Source organism: Pseudophryne corroboree, chromosome 1 (genome assembly GCF_028390025.1).
Source record: "Pseudophryne corroboree isolate aPseCor3 chromosome 1, aPseCor3.hap2, whole genome shotgun sequence".
NCBI lineage: Eukaryota > Metazoa > Chordata > Amphibia > Anura > Myobatrachidae > Pseudophryne > Pseudophryne corroboree.
The window spans coordinates 378,532,180-378,546,352 of NC_086444.1; positions in this window are offsets into that span (position 1 = coordinate 378,532,180).

The following is a 14,173-nucleotide window of genomic DNA, read 5'->3' on the forward strand; positions in this document are numbered from 1 at the left end:
TTGCTAACATAAAATGTATACTTGCAAGTTAAAGATTGCCATCCCAAGAATCATTCCTTCTGCATGTTCTCCATGACTTCTCCTCCTGACTGACTTCCTTCCTTCTCCTTCTTCTTCTCCCTCTCCCTCTTCCTTCTAACTCCTAACTACAAGTCTGGTCCTTTTATCTCATATTTTACCAATTCAAACTATCATATTCTCATAGTTTCCAATGGAATAGGTAATTATAGGTTTGTCAGATTCCAAGGTGTAATAAAACAAACATTGAACTGGGCTGTCGTGTCCTGTTCACGGAGGCATGGTGTCATAAAAGTGTGGTGTCCACACTGCCTTAAGCAAGTATAGTATTGTAAAATCTGGAATGTCTTTTCATCCAAAGTTCTGTTGTATTGACAAGTTTTCCTGGGGTCGGTTACACAATGTTTTATCAATGGATGTGATCTCTTTTCATAGTAGTTAATTTATACTCCCTAGCTTTTAACCTTCACTGGACAATAGACAAACCAGTAGATTCTGATCTACTGTAAGCACACCTGTGAATTCCAATGACCAACAGAGCTCTGTCACATACCTATTATCATTTATGGCCTAATACCTTTTCTCTACAATGACTCATGATATTACTGTAACCTCTCTGGCCTTATTTATGACTAGAGCAGAATAAACCTGTTCCCTACATTATTTTTTACCATCTTGCTGTAAAACACAAATATACAGTATATCTATATAAACACATACACAAACCTAATCTCTTAAATCAGCTAAACATTACCTCATACATTCAAACTTATTTCATATCTATTCCTTACTATATATATCCAGTATACTGTCCACTATGGTAACATCGCCTATTTATAATGAATTATATTTTGATTCAGACAATATCCATTGCCCTAATATTATACTAAGTGCAGACAATTACCTATAAGGCAACACCACCCAGTACAACAGCTGTAGACTGTGGCAGCCATATAATACAAGCCACAGACCCGAGTGTAGGGCTGGAAATGAAGGGGGCCTCGCAAGGGAGTGTCTGATGACTCACTTGTGGGAGCAGGTTGTGGCAGGGGAGAGAAAGAAGAATGGTACACAGGAAAACACACTCTCATAGAGAAGAGAAGGGAACCGGTAACCAGAAAGACAACCCATTGAAGCTAGCTGCTTCTGGGGTGGGCACCCTGTGGATCCCATGGACTGTGAAGAAAAAGTTAAAGAAAAGTACAAGCAGGAGCATTAGCATAAGTCACATACAATGCAGAAATACAATTTTAACTGCAATGGGCACTGAGATCAACTACTCAGCCATGTGGAGAAGGCTGGTATACAACCTGGCAGTGAGGAGAGGTATATAGGGAGACTCAGCTCAAACACTCCTGGAGATCTGCAGACCTAAGCTATGGCTGCCCAGCATCTCTTTGATGGAAGATGATGGAGGAGCAGTCAAGGGCGGGAAGACAGCAGTGGAATGGTGTCCTGGGCTGGGGAACTTCCCTTTGCTAACTTCCACCACCGGTAATCCTGGCCAGTAATGAGGGTCCCCAGCACCAGTAAACATAAAGCCCTGGTGGTCTAGTGTGTCCGCAGGATGCATCATGGTCTGGGAGCACGTCTGCGCCGCTGGTCCATCTCCCAGGACTGGCGGCATAGAACTGCTCGCCTTACCTGTCTCCCTTATGGGTCCGGTGGGGTCCTGGGTGTCCTGTGCCTCCGCTAGTAGATGTATGCCAGGAGGTCCCGCCTAAGTCACCAACACATGTGGTGTCGCACCTGTTGGGGGTGTAGGAGCATCAGCACTGACATCCCCTGGACTGCCAGATGCTGAACGCTCATTAAAAATGAAAGAAAAATAGAAGATAATGTAAAAGCTTGGCCTGCATTGCTGCAGCCCTTGTTCAGTGGTGACCAGCTCTTGCTGGCACCGGAAAAAACTGAAGTGCCTGAGCATTGGGGCAGGGTATGAGGGGAGCGGAGCCCAGTGCATCCTGGGAGTTTATTCCTTTAGAGACCATGGACCCCGAAGAAGAAAAATAGGATTTTAATTACCTACCGGTAAATCCTTTTCTCATAGTCCGTAGAGGATACTGGGGTCCACATTAGTACCATGAGGTATAGACAGGTCCACTAGGAGCCATGGGCACTTTAAGAACTTGATAGTGTGGGCTGGCTCCTCCCTCTATGCCCCTCCTACCAGACTCAGTCTAGGAAACTGTGCCCGAGGAGACGGACATACTTTGAGAGAAGGATATAAAAGGATAGTTGAGATTCCGAACCAGCACACACAAACTAGAGGAAAGCCAAGCTAACCAAACTTTAAACCAGTACCAGCAACCACTGAACCAACAATACTTAACCAAGTAACAGTGCAGGAAGAAATGAAGCACTGGGCGGGTACCCAGTATCCTCTACGGACTACGAGAAAAGGATTTACCGGTAGGTAATCAAAATCCTATTTTTGCTTACATCCTAGAGGATACTGGGGTCCACATTAGTACCATGGGGATGTAGCAAATCTCCCAAACCGGGTGGGAGAGTGCTGAGGTTCCTGCATAACTGATTGGCCTCTGAGGACCTTCAGTTTGGTCAAAGTATCGAACTTGTAGAACTTGGCAAACGTGTTCGAACCTGACCAAGTAGCTGCTCGGCAGAGCTGTAAAGCCGAGATAACCCGGGCAGCCGCCCAAGAAGAACCCACCGACCTAGTAGAGTGGGCCTGTACAGATTTTGGACACTGCAAACCTGCCGTGGAATAAGCATGTTGGATAGTAAGCCTGATCCAGCGTGCAATTGTCTGCTTTAAAGCAGGACACCCAATTTTATTGGGATCATAGAGAACAAACAGCAGTCAGATTTTCTGTGACGCGCTGTCCGCTTCACATAGATCTTCAAAGCCCTCACTACATCCAAGGACTTTGAAGTAGCAGAGGTATCGGCAGAAGCGAAGGCCAACAGCGTGACGGCCTTCCACGTAAGAAACTTGACGTCTACGTCCTGTAAAGGCTCAAACCATTCCGATTGCAGGAACTGCAACACCACGTTGAGATCCCAAGGTGCCGTAGGAGGTACAAAGGGTAGTTGGATGTGCAGAACCCCCTTCAAAAATGTCTGAACTTCAGGTAGAGAAGCCAATTGTTTCTGGAAGAAAATGGATAAGGCCGAAATCTGGACTTTTATGGAGGCTAAACGTAGGCCCACATCCACACCTGACTGTAGAAAAAGGAGAAAACGTCCCAGTTGAAATTCTACTGCAGGAAATTTCCTGTTCTCACACCAAGAGACGTATTTTTTCCAAATACGTTGGTAATGTTTAGACATTACCCCCTTTCTGGCTTGTATCAGGGTTGGAAAAACCCTTTCCGGGTGAGAATTTGACGCTCAAACTCCATGCCGTCAAATGTAGCCGCGGTAAGTCTTGATAGACGAACGGCCCTATTGGAGAAAGTTCTCGCGAAGAGGTAGAGGCCACGGGTCCTCTAGGAGCATCTCCAGCAGATCCGCATACCGGGCCCTTCTTGGCCAGTCCAGAGCAATGAGAATTGCTTGAACCTTTTCCCTTTTTATTCTTTTGAGAATCTTTGTGATCAATGGGAGAGGGGGAAACACGTACACCATCTGGTAGACCCATGGAGTCACCAGAGCGTCCACCGCCACTGCTTGTGGGTTCCTCGACCTGGAATAATACCGCTTGAGCTTCTTGTTAAGACGAGAGGCAATCATGTCGATTTGTGGAATTCCCTACCGACGTTTCAAGCACCCGAACACCTCCGGGTGAAGGTAATGTCTGCTGAGGAAGTCTGCTTCCCTGCTGTCTACTACCGGAATGAAGATCGCGGACAACACCACAGCGTGCCTTTCTGCCCAGATGAGAATCCTTGTTACCTCTGACATTGCTGCTCTGCTCTTTGTTCCGTCCTGTAGGTTTATGTACGTTACTGCCGTCACATTGTCCGACTGAACCTGAATGGCTTGATCTTGAAGAAGATGCGATGCCTGTAGAAGGGCATTGTATATGTCCCTTAGTTCCAGAGTGTTGATCGGAAGAATGGCTTCCTGACTTGATCATCTTGCTTGGAACTGTTTCCCCTGGGTGACTGCTCCCTAACCTCTGAGGCTTGCGTCTGTGGTTAGCAGAATCCAATTTTGAATCCCGAACTTCCGACCAGGTGAGAAGTCTGAAGCCACCACAGAAGAGAAATCCTGGCTTTTGGCGACAGACGGATCCTCTGGTGCATGTGAAGATGCGATCCGGACCATTTGTCCAACAGATCCACCTGGAAGGACCTTGCTTGAAATCTTCCGTACTGCAGCGCCTCATAAGCTGCCACCATCTTCCCCAGAAGGCAAATGCATAGATGCACCGATATCTGGGTTTCTTTTAGAACATCCCGCACCATCGACTGGATTACCAATGCCTTTTCCAACGGAAGGAACACCTTCTGTGTCTCCCTATCCAGTATCATCCCCAGGAACGGAAGCCTCAGTGTTGGTTCCAGATGAGATTTTGGTAGGTTCAGAATACACCCGTGATCCTGGAGCAGTCAGGTTGAGAGGGCAATGTTGTCTAACAACCTCTCCCTGGATGGTGCTTTTATCAGCAGATTGTCCAGGTATGGTATTATATTCACTTACTGTTTGCCATTACCTTGGTGAACACACTCGGTGCCGTAGAGAGGCCAAATGGCAGGGCTTGGAACTGGTAGTGACAGTCCTGTAAGGCACACCTTAGATAAGCTAGATGAGGTGGCCAAATCGGAATATGAAGGTACGCATCCTTGATATCCAGAGACACCAAGAATTCCCCTTCCTCTAGACCTGAGCTCACCGCTCTCAGAAACTCCATCTTGAACTTGAACACCCGTAAGTATGGGTTCAACGACTTGTGATTTAAAATGGGGCTTACCAAATCGTCCGGTTTCGGAACCACAAACAGGTTGGAATAATAACCCTGACCTTGTAGCTGAAGTGGAACAATGACCTGAGTCTGTACCAGTTTTAGAATTGCTTTCTGTAAAGTTATACTTGCTTTTTGAGAAGCTGGTGAGCCTGATTTGAAGAATGTGTGAGGTGGGAGTTCCTGAAACTCCAGTCTGTAGCCCTGGGCTATAAGATCTTCGACCCAGGAATCCTGGCATGACGTTGCCCATTTGTGACTGAAGAGTCTCAAACGGGCCAGGCAGTGCGGTCCACAGTCATGCTGAAGGCTTAGAGGAAGGAGAACCGGGGTTTTGTTCCTGTGAACCTGCAGTTGCTGGTTTTCTGGGTTTACCTCTATTGCCTTTAAAGGCCGTAGAAGAACCTTTGGTTTTGTTTTTAAACTTCGCTGTCCGAAAAGACTGCAGAGTTGGAGCAGTGTAGGATTTTCTAGCCGGGGGAGCTGCGGAAGGAAGGAATGTAGACTTACCCGCCGTAGCCTTGGATATCCACGTATCCAGTTCATCTCCAAAAAGGGCTTCACCTGTGAAAGGTAGGCTTTCCACGCCTTTCCTGGAATCCGCATCCGCAGTCCACTGGCGTAGCCACAAGCCCCTGTGTGATGACACTGCTATGGCAGTGGTGCGTGCATTGAGTAAACCAATTTTCCGTTATGGCCTCCACCATAAAGTCAGCAGAATCCTGTATATGTTGTAGGAGTAAAATTATCTCCCCCCTGGATAAGGAATCTAATGTCAATTAGATTAGGACCATTGCAAAATAGTCAGGTAGAGATCCATGCACAAGCTATAGTGGGTCTCTAGGCCACCCCCGCAGCTGTGTACAGAGATTTGAGAATGGTCTCAATCTTCAAGGAAGCTGCCCCAGGAACAGGTAAAACTATCTTAGGAGACAGCCTAGAAACCGATGCATCAACTATCTGTGGGTTTTCCCATTTTTTCCCATCATCCTGAGGAAACGGGAAGGATGTGAGTAACCGTTTTGGGACCTGAAACTTCTTATCAGGATTTACCCAAGTTGCTTCAAATAGGGAATTTAATTTCTTAGATGCAGGGAAAGTAGCTTTTTTTCTTTTTCACATTAAAATATGATTCCTCCTCATCCTCTGATACCTTATCAGGGATGTACAGGACGTCTCTAATAGCTTCTCTCAAGGCCTGTATTCCCTGCGACAAAGCAGCTTTCCCCCCTCCCGAGTCCACCTCACCCTCCTCTAGGTCTGATACATTATCAGTATCAGCCTACATGGTTTGGGCCAGGGTACGCTTCTGTGGACAAATGGCAGGGTTCTGAGATGCTGGAATGACCACTGAATCTCTATTCATCGGGTCATCAACAGATTGCCTTAAGTATCGCGTCTCCTTCTCATTTTGGGATAATTTAATTGAAATTATCCCTTTTAATTAATCTAACCATACTGGTTCAGATCCACTAGCCTGAGAATGTGTACTATCCTGAGTAAACGGCAGTGACCCCCCCCAGATTGAAACACTCTGCTGTGTATGAAACACACTCCATTGACATAGTAAATGTGAAAGAACACACACACATACAGTGATGAATAGGTTAAAAGCACAGTAAACCCACACAGAGCCCCCTAGGGAGACAGAGTATGATGGAGCCAGCCACACAGCACCCTTATAGCTAATTATATTGTAGCTGGGTTGCAAACTAAGCATTTGTAATATACGCTCATTATGCTAATACTGCTCCACCCCCCCACCCCTTCCCCATGACCCCCTGGTACCGCTGAGGCAAGCTGGAGTCCTTGTGGAGGGGCTGCGCTTCCCTGCCAGTCTGTCTGTAGAGCTGCAGAGGGAAAATGGCGCTGGTGAGCTGCTGAATCCGCTCATAGTGAAGCCCCACCACTGTAATGGCGCGCGGTCTTTCCGGTCTTTTATACTGACTGAAGTATGTTTGTTGCTCAAGTGTGTTAGAACACCTGTAAGCCAGTAGGGGTATTTCATTAGTGGCTCAGCACGCCCCTCACAGCGGGACACACGCACTGCATGTCAACCTGAGTCCTGGAACGCAGCCTGCATGTCAGCGCTGTGCTCCATACCCTTATGCCGGGACACCAGCCGTCTACTCACCACTCTTCTGGCTCTGTTAGGGGTGGCGCGTGCTGCAGGTCTGTACGCTCTCCGTGGTGGGGCTTGCAAATAGGACCCTCAGGAGCTCAGTGTCCTGTCAGCGGGGAACGGGACCATTAACCCTGGAGGAGGTTGGGCCGTCATCCCCCCTCCTAAGTCCCATGAAGCAGGCAGGCTGGTGCCAAACAGCGGTCTGAAAACAACAAACATCAATATAAATGTAGAAAACTCTTCAGGAGCTTCCCGAAGCATGACCGGCTCCTCCGGGCACATTTTCTAAACTGAGTCTTGTAGGAGGGGCATAGAGGGAGGAGCCAGCCAACACTATCAAGTTCAAAAAGTGCTTATGGCTCCTAGTGGACCCGTCTATACCCCATGGTACTAATGTGGACCCCCAGTATCCTCTAGGACATAAGAGAAAAACGCTTATCGTACTAGTTTTGCTTACAATCATTTGTAGCAATGATATCACAGCTCACTGTACAGATAGGTTAATAATGCTTTTGCTTTAGAAGGATGAGAAAATAAGATTTTACAAACCGGTAAATCTATTTCTCGTAGTCCGTAGTGGATGCTGGGGACTCCGTAAGGACCATGGGGAATAGACGGGCTCCGCAGGAGACATGGGCACTTTAAGAAAGAATTTAGATTCTGGTGTGCTCTGGCTCCTCCCTCTATGTCCCTCCTCCAGACCTCAGTTAGAGAAACTGTGCCCGGAAGAGCTGACAGTACAAGTAAAGGATTTTGGGAATCCAGGGTAAGACTCATACCAGCCACACCGTATAACTTGTGATAACTTTACCCAGTTAACAGTATGAACAATCACAGAGCATCAGATAAACTCTGATGCAACTATAACATAACCCTTATTTAAGCAATAACTATATACAAGCATTGCAGAAGAAGTCCACACTTGGGACGGGCGCCCAGCATCCACTACGGACTACGAGATATAGATTTACCAATAAGTAAAATCTTATTTTCTCCTAGTCCTAGTGGATGCTGGGGACTCCATAAGGACCATGGGGATTATACCAAAGCTCCCAAACGGGCGGGAGAGTGCGGATGACTCTGCAGCACCGAATGAGCAAACACAAGGTCCTCCTCAGCCAGGGTATCAAACTTGTAGAACTTTGCAAAGGTGTTTGAACCTGACCAAGTAGCCGCTCGGCAAAGCTGTAATGCCGAGACCCCTCGGGCAGCCGCCCAAGAAGAGCCCACCTTCCTTGTGGAATGGGCCTTTACTGATTTAGGCAGCGGCAACCCAGCCGCAGAATGAGCCTGCTGAATCATGGGGTGTGGTTCGTTTTATCGACAGTGTCTAGGTCGACATGGATGGAAGGTCGACAGGGTTTCTAGGTCGACATGTGCTAGGTCTAAAGGTCGACATGAGGAAATTTTTTTTTTTTTTGGTGTCGTTTTCTTCGTAGAGTGACCGGGATCCCAAATTAGTGCACCGCTTCGCTCGCCATGCTTCGGGCATGGTGCCTTCGCTCCGCTCGGCACACTTTACCGTTCCAATCGTAGTCCACGTGGATCGTTAAGTATGAAAAAATCCACACAAAAAAAAAAGTGAAAAACTCATGTCGACCTTTAGACCTGTCGACCTAGCACATGTCGACCTAGAAACCATGTCGACCTAGTGACTGTCGACCTATAGTGGTCGACCTAAACATTGTCGATCTTCAGACCGGATCCCGAATCATGTTACAAATCCAGCGAGCAATAGTTTGCTTTGAAGCAGGCGCCCCAAGCTTGTTGGAAGCATACAGGATAAACAAAGATTCTGTTTTCCTGACCTTAGCCGTTCTGGCTACATAAACCTTCAAAGCCCCGACTACATCTAGTGACTCAGAATCCTCCAAGTCAGTAGTAGCCACAGGCACCACAATAGGTTGGTTTATATGAAAGGATGAAACCACTTTCGTCAGAAATTGTGGGCGGGTCCTCAATTCTGCTCTATCCGCATGGAAAACCAGATAAGGGCTTTTATGTGACAAAGCCGCCAACTCTGACACACGCCTAGCCGAAGCCAAGGCTAATAGCATGACCACCTTCCACGTGAGATATTTTACTTCCACCGTTTTGAGTGGTTCAAACCAGTGTGATTTCAGGAAACTCAACACCACGTTAAGATCCCAAGGTGCCACTGGAGGCACAAAAGGGGGCTGAATCTGCAGCACTCCCTTTACCAACGTCTGAACTTCAGGCAGAGAAGCCAGTTCTTTTTTAAAGAAAATGGATAAGGGCGAAATCTGAACCTTAATGGAACCCAATTTAAGGCCCAAAGTCACTCCCGACTGTAGGAAGTGAAGGAAACGGCCCAGCTGGAATTCCTCCGTAGGGGCATTCCTGGCCTCACACCAAGCCACATATTTTCGCCATATACGGTGATAATGTTGAGCCGTCACATCCTTCCTAGCCTCTATCAGCGTAGGAATGACCTCATCCGGAATGCCCTTTTTCTGCTAGGATCCGGCGTTCAACCGCCATGCCGTCAAACGCAGCCGCGGTAAGTCTTGGAACAGACAGGGCCCCTGCTGCACAAGTCCTGTCTTAGAGGCAGAGGCCACAGGTCCTCTGTGAGCATTTCTTGCAGATCTGGATACCAAGTCCTTCTTGGCCAATCCGGAACAATGAGTATTGTTCTCACTCCTCTTTTGCTTAGGATTCTCAGCACCTTGGGTAGGAGAGGAAGAGGAGGAAATACATAGACCGAATGGAACACCCACGGTGTCACCAGTGCGTCCACAGCTATCGCCTGAGGGTCTCTTGACCTGGCGCAATATCTCTGCAGCTTTTTGTTGAGGCGGGATGCCATCATGTCCACCTGTGGCAGTTCCCACTGACTTGCAATCTGCGTGAAGACTTCTTAATGAAGTCCCCACTCTCCCGGGTGGAGGTCGTGCCTGTTGAGGAAGTCTGCTTCCCAGTTGTCCACTCCCGGAATGAACACTGCTGACAGTGCGCTTACGTGATTCTCCGCCCAGCGAAGAATTCTGGTGGCTTCTACCATCGCCACGCTGCACCTTGTGCCGCCTTGGCGGTTTACATGAGCCACTGCAGTGATGTTGTCTGACTGAATCAGAACCGGTTGGTCGCGAAGCAGGGACTCCGCTTGACGTAGGGCGTTGTATATGGCCCTTAGTTCCAGGATGTTGTTGGAAATTTCTTCCCTGTGTGACTGCCCCCCACCCTCGGAGGCTTGCATCCGTGGTCACCAGGACCCAGTCCTGAATGCCGAATCTGCGACCTTCGAGAAGGTGAGCACTCTGCAGCCACCACAGGAGAGACTCCCTGGCCCTGGGGGATAGGGTGATTAACCGATGCATCTGAAGATGTGATCCGGACCACTTGTCCAGTAAGTCCCATTGGAAGGTCCTCGCATGGAACCTGTCGAAGGGAATGGCCTCGTATGAAGCCACCATCCTTCCCAGGACTCGAGTGCAGTGATGCACTGACACCTGTTTTGGTTTTAATAGATTCCGGACCAGTGTAATGAGCTCCTGAGCTCTCTCTATCGGAGATAAACCCTTTTCTGGTCTGTGTCTAGGATCATGCCTAGGAGAGGCAGATGAGCTGTAGGAACCAACTGCGATTTTGGAATATATAGAATCCAGCCGTGTTGCCGTTACACTTCCAGAGAAAGCGATACGCTGTTCAGCAACTGCTCTCTTGCTCTCGCTTTTATGAGATCGTCCAAGTACGTGATAAAAGTGACCCCTTGCTTCCGCTGGAGTACCATCATTTCCGCCATTACCTTGGTGAATATTCTCGGGGCCGTGGAGAGACCAAACGGCAACGTCTGAAATTGGTAATGACAATCCCGTACCGCAATTCTGAGGTACGCCTGATGAGGTGGATAAATGGGGACATGAAGGTATGCATCCTTTATGTCCAGAGTCACCATAAAATCTCCCCCTTTCAGGCTTGCAATGACCGCTCTTAGCGATTCCATCTTGAACCTTTTCAGGTATATGTTCAGGGATTTTAAATTCAATATGGGTCTGACCGAACTGTCTGGTTTCGGGACTACAACATGGTCGAATAATAACCCCCTCCTTGTTGAAGGAGGGGAACCTTGACCATCACCTGTTGAAGATACAATTTGTGAATTGCAGTTAACACTGTTTCCCTCTCGTGGGGGGAAGCCGGCAGGGCCGTCGGTGAAGGGCCATCTTCTCAAAGTCCAGCTTGTATCCCTGAGACACTATCTATTGCCCAGGGATCTAACAGGGAGTGAACCCACTTGTGGCTGAACTTACAAAGGCGTGCCCCCACCGGGCCTAGCTCCGCCTTTGGAGCCCCAGCGACATGCAGTGGATTTTGTAGAGGCCGGGGAGGACTTCTGTTCCTGGGAACTAGCTGTGTTGTGCAGCTTCTTTCCTCTGCCCCCGCCTCTGGCAAGAAAGGACGCACCTCGGACTTTCTTGTTACTTTGTTCGAAAGGCTGCATTTGATAATGTCGTGCCTTCCTAGGCTGTGCAGGAATATAAGGCAAAATATCAGAATTACCAGCTAGAACTGTGGAGACCAGGTCCGAGAACCCTTCTCCACACAATCCTCAGCCTTCCATATGGCTCTTAAGTCGGCATCATCTGTCCATTGCATATTCTACAGGACACGTCAAGCAGAAATCGACATAGCTTTGACTCTAGGACCCAGTAGACTCATGTCTCTTTGTGCATGTTTTATATATATATATATATATATATATATATATATATATATATATATATATATATATAATATATATATATATTCTCTTAAAACAGCATCTTTAATATATATACACGCACACACATACTAGGGTCTTAATCTCTGCTGATAAGGTACCTGTCCCCGCCGCCACAGCGCTATAAACCCATGCCGACACAATCGCCGGTCTGAGTAGTGTACCAGAATGTGCACGCTATCTGCAGGATACCTGAGAATAACGGTTACGTCAGGGCTACCTTTTGGGCAAACGTGACACCCTAGGGGAAGATTCCCATCGTATCCTGGCCCTAGTGGGGAAAGGATACTCCGAGAATTCTTTGTGGGAAACTGCAGTCTCTTGTCTGGAGATTCCCGCCCTTTTTCATCATGAGAGGAGGGAAATTTACCTCGGCTTTCTTCCCCTTAAACATGTGTACCCTTGTGTCAGGGACAGATGAGTCATCAGTGATATGCAAATCATCTTTTATTACAATAATCATATATTGAATACTTTTCTGCCATTTTGGCTGTAACTTTGCATTATCGTAGTCGACACTGGAGTCAAACTCCGTGTCGATATCAGTGTCTATTATTTTGGATAGTGAGCATTGAGAGACTCCGAAGGTCTCTGCGACATAGGGACAGACATGGGTAGATTTCCTGTCTGTTCTCTAATCTTTTGTGCAATAAATTCACCTTAGCACTTAATTACACATATCCAAACAGGTGTCGACGGAGACACCCTCTCACACATATTTGCTCCATCTCCTCCTTAGGGGAGCCTTTTACCTCCGACATGTCGACACACACGTACCGGCACACCACACACTCAGGGAATGCTCATCTGAAGACAATTCCCCCATAAGGCCCTTTGGAGAGACAGAGAGAGAGTATGCCAGCACACACCCCAGCGCTATTAACCCAGGAATAACACAGTAACTTAATGTTAACCCAGTAGCTGCTGTTTATATTGATTTTTGAACCTAATTATGTGCCCCCTCCCTTTTTACCCTCTTCTACCATGTAACGGCTGGGGAGCTTCCTCAGCGGTGCTGTGGAGAAAAAACACGGCGCTGGTGAGTGCTGAGGAAGAAGCCCCGCCCCCTCGACGGCGGGCTTCTGTCCCGCTTTCATGTACAATATTTGGCGGGGGCTCATACATATATACATTGCCCAACTGTATATATGCATACTTTTGCCAAAGAGGTCTCTAATTGCTGCCCAGGGCGCCCCCCCCCCCTGCGCCCTTACAGTGACCGGAGTATGTGGGTGTAGTGTGGGAGCAATGGCGCACAGCTGCAGTGCTGTGCGCTACCTCAGTGAAGCCTGGAGTCTTCTGCCACCGATTTCGAAGTCTTCTTGCTTCTTTCACCTGGCTTCTGTCTTCCAGGTCTGCGAGGGGGACGGCGGCGCGGCTCCGGGATCGGACGACAAAGGGTGAGATCCTGTGTACGATCCCTCTGGAACGAATGGTGTCCAGTAGCCTAAGAAGCAGGACCTATCTGCAGAGAGTAGGGCTGCTTCTCTCCCCTGAGTCCCACGATGCAGGGAGTCTGTTGCCAGCAGAGCTCCCTGAAAATAAAAAAACCTAACAAAATACTTTCTTATAGCAAGCTCAGGAGAGCTCACTAAACAGCACCCAGCTCGTCCGGGCACAGATTCAAACTGAGGTCTGGAGGAGGGACATAGAGGGAGGAGCCAGAGCACACCAGAATCTAAATTCTTTCTTAAAGTGCCCATGTCTCCTGCGGAGTCAGTCTATTCCCCATGGTCCTTACAGAGTCCCTAGCATCCACTAGGACGTTAGAGAAATATGAATTATAAGGCCTTATCCAGAGTCGCAGAAAAACAACCTCGTGCTTTCTCCTGACTGTGGAAAGCATATTTCCAAAGGTTCCCTGCAGGGTTTGTGTAGTACAAACCAAGCTTGTGAACTCTACTGTTATCGCTTATGCAAAGCAAACGCTTGTCAAAGTGTGTGTACATTTCTTTCCATTCTTATTTGGCCCACAAGTATTAGTGCTTAGCAGGAGTTGCACATGGCAGAAGGACAGCGAGTGAAATGTACATATAAGACTGAATGGAGTAGCTGATTTGTGTGCACAGATTACATACCACACATGAAAATACAAACATCTAAGCTTAATTTGTTTTATATAGGTTTATACACATTTTATATTAAAAAAAAAAAAAAAAGTATGTATAGATAAATACACTGTACATTAAAACATACATGTATGGAAGAGGCCATATGAGGTTCATGATGTTGGCAATTGAAAAGGAAATATTAAAATTACATCCTTCTAGAACACACACACATGCATGATCTTGCAGATTATATCTAATGTATAATTCAATGTATCCTATGTAATGGAGTTCTTTTGTGCAACACATGAATATCTGTTATGAGTCAGAAAAGATGGAAGTTCATCCTTTCTAAAATGCATCTTCTG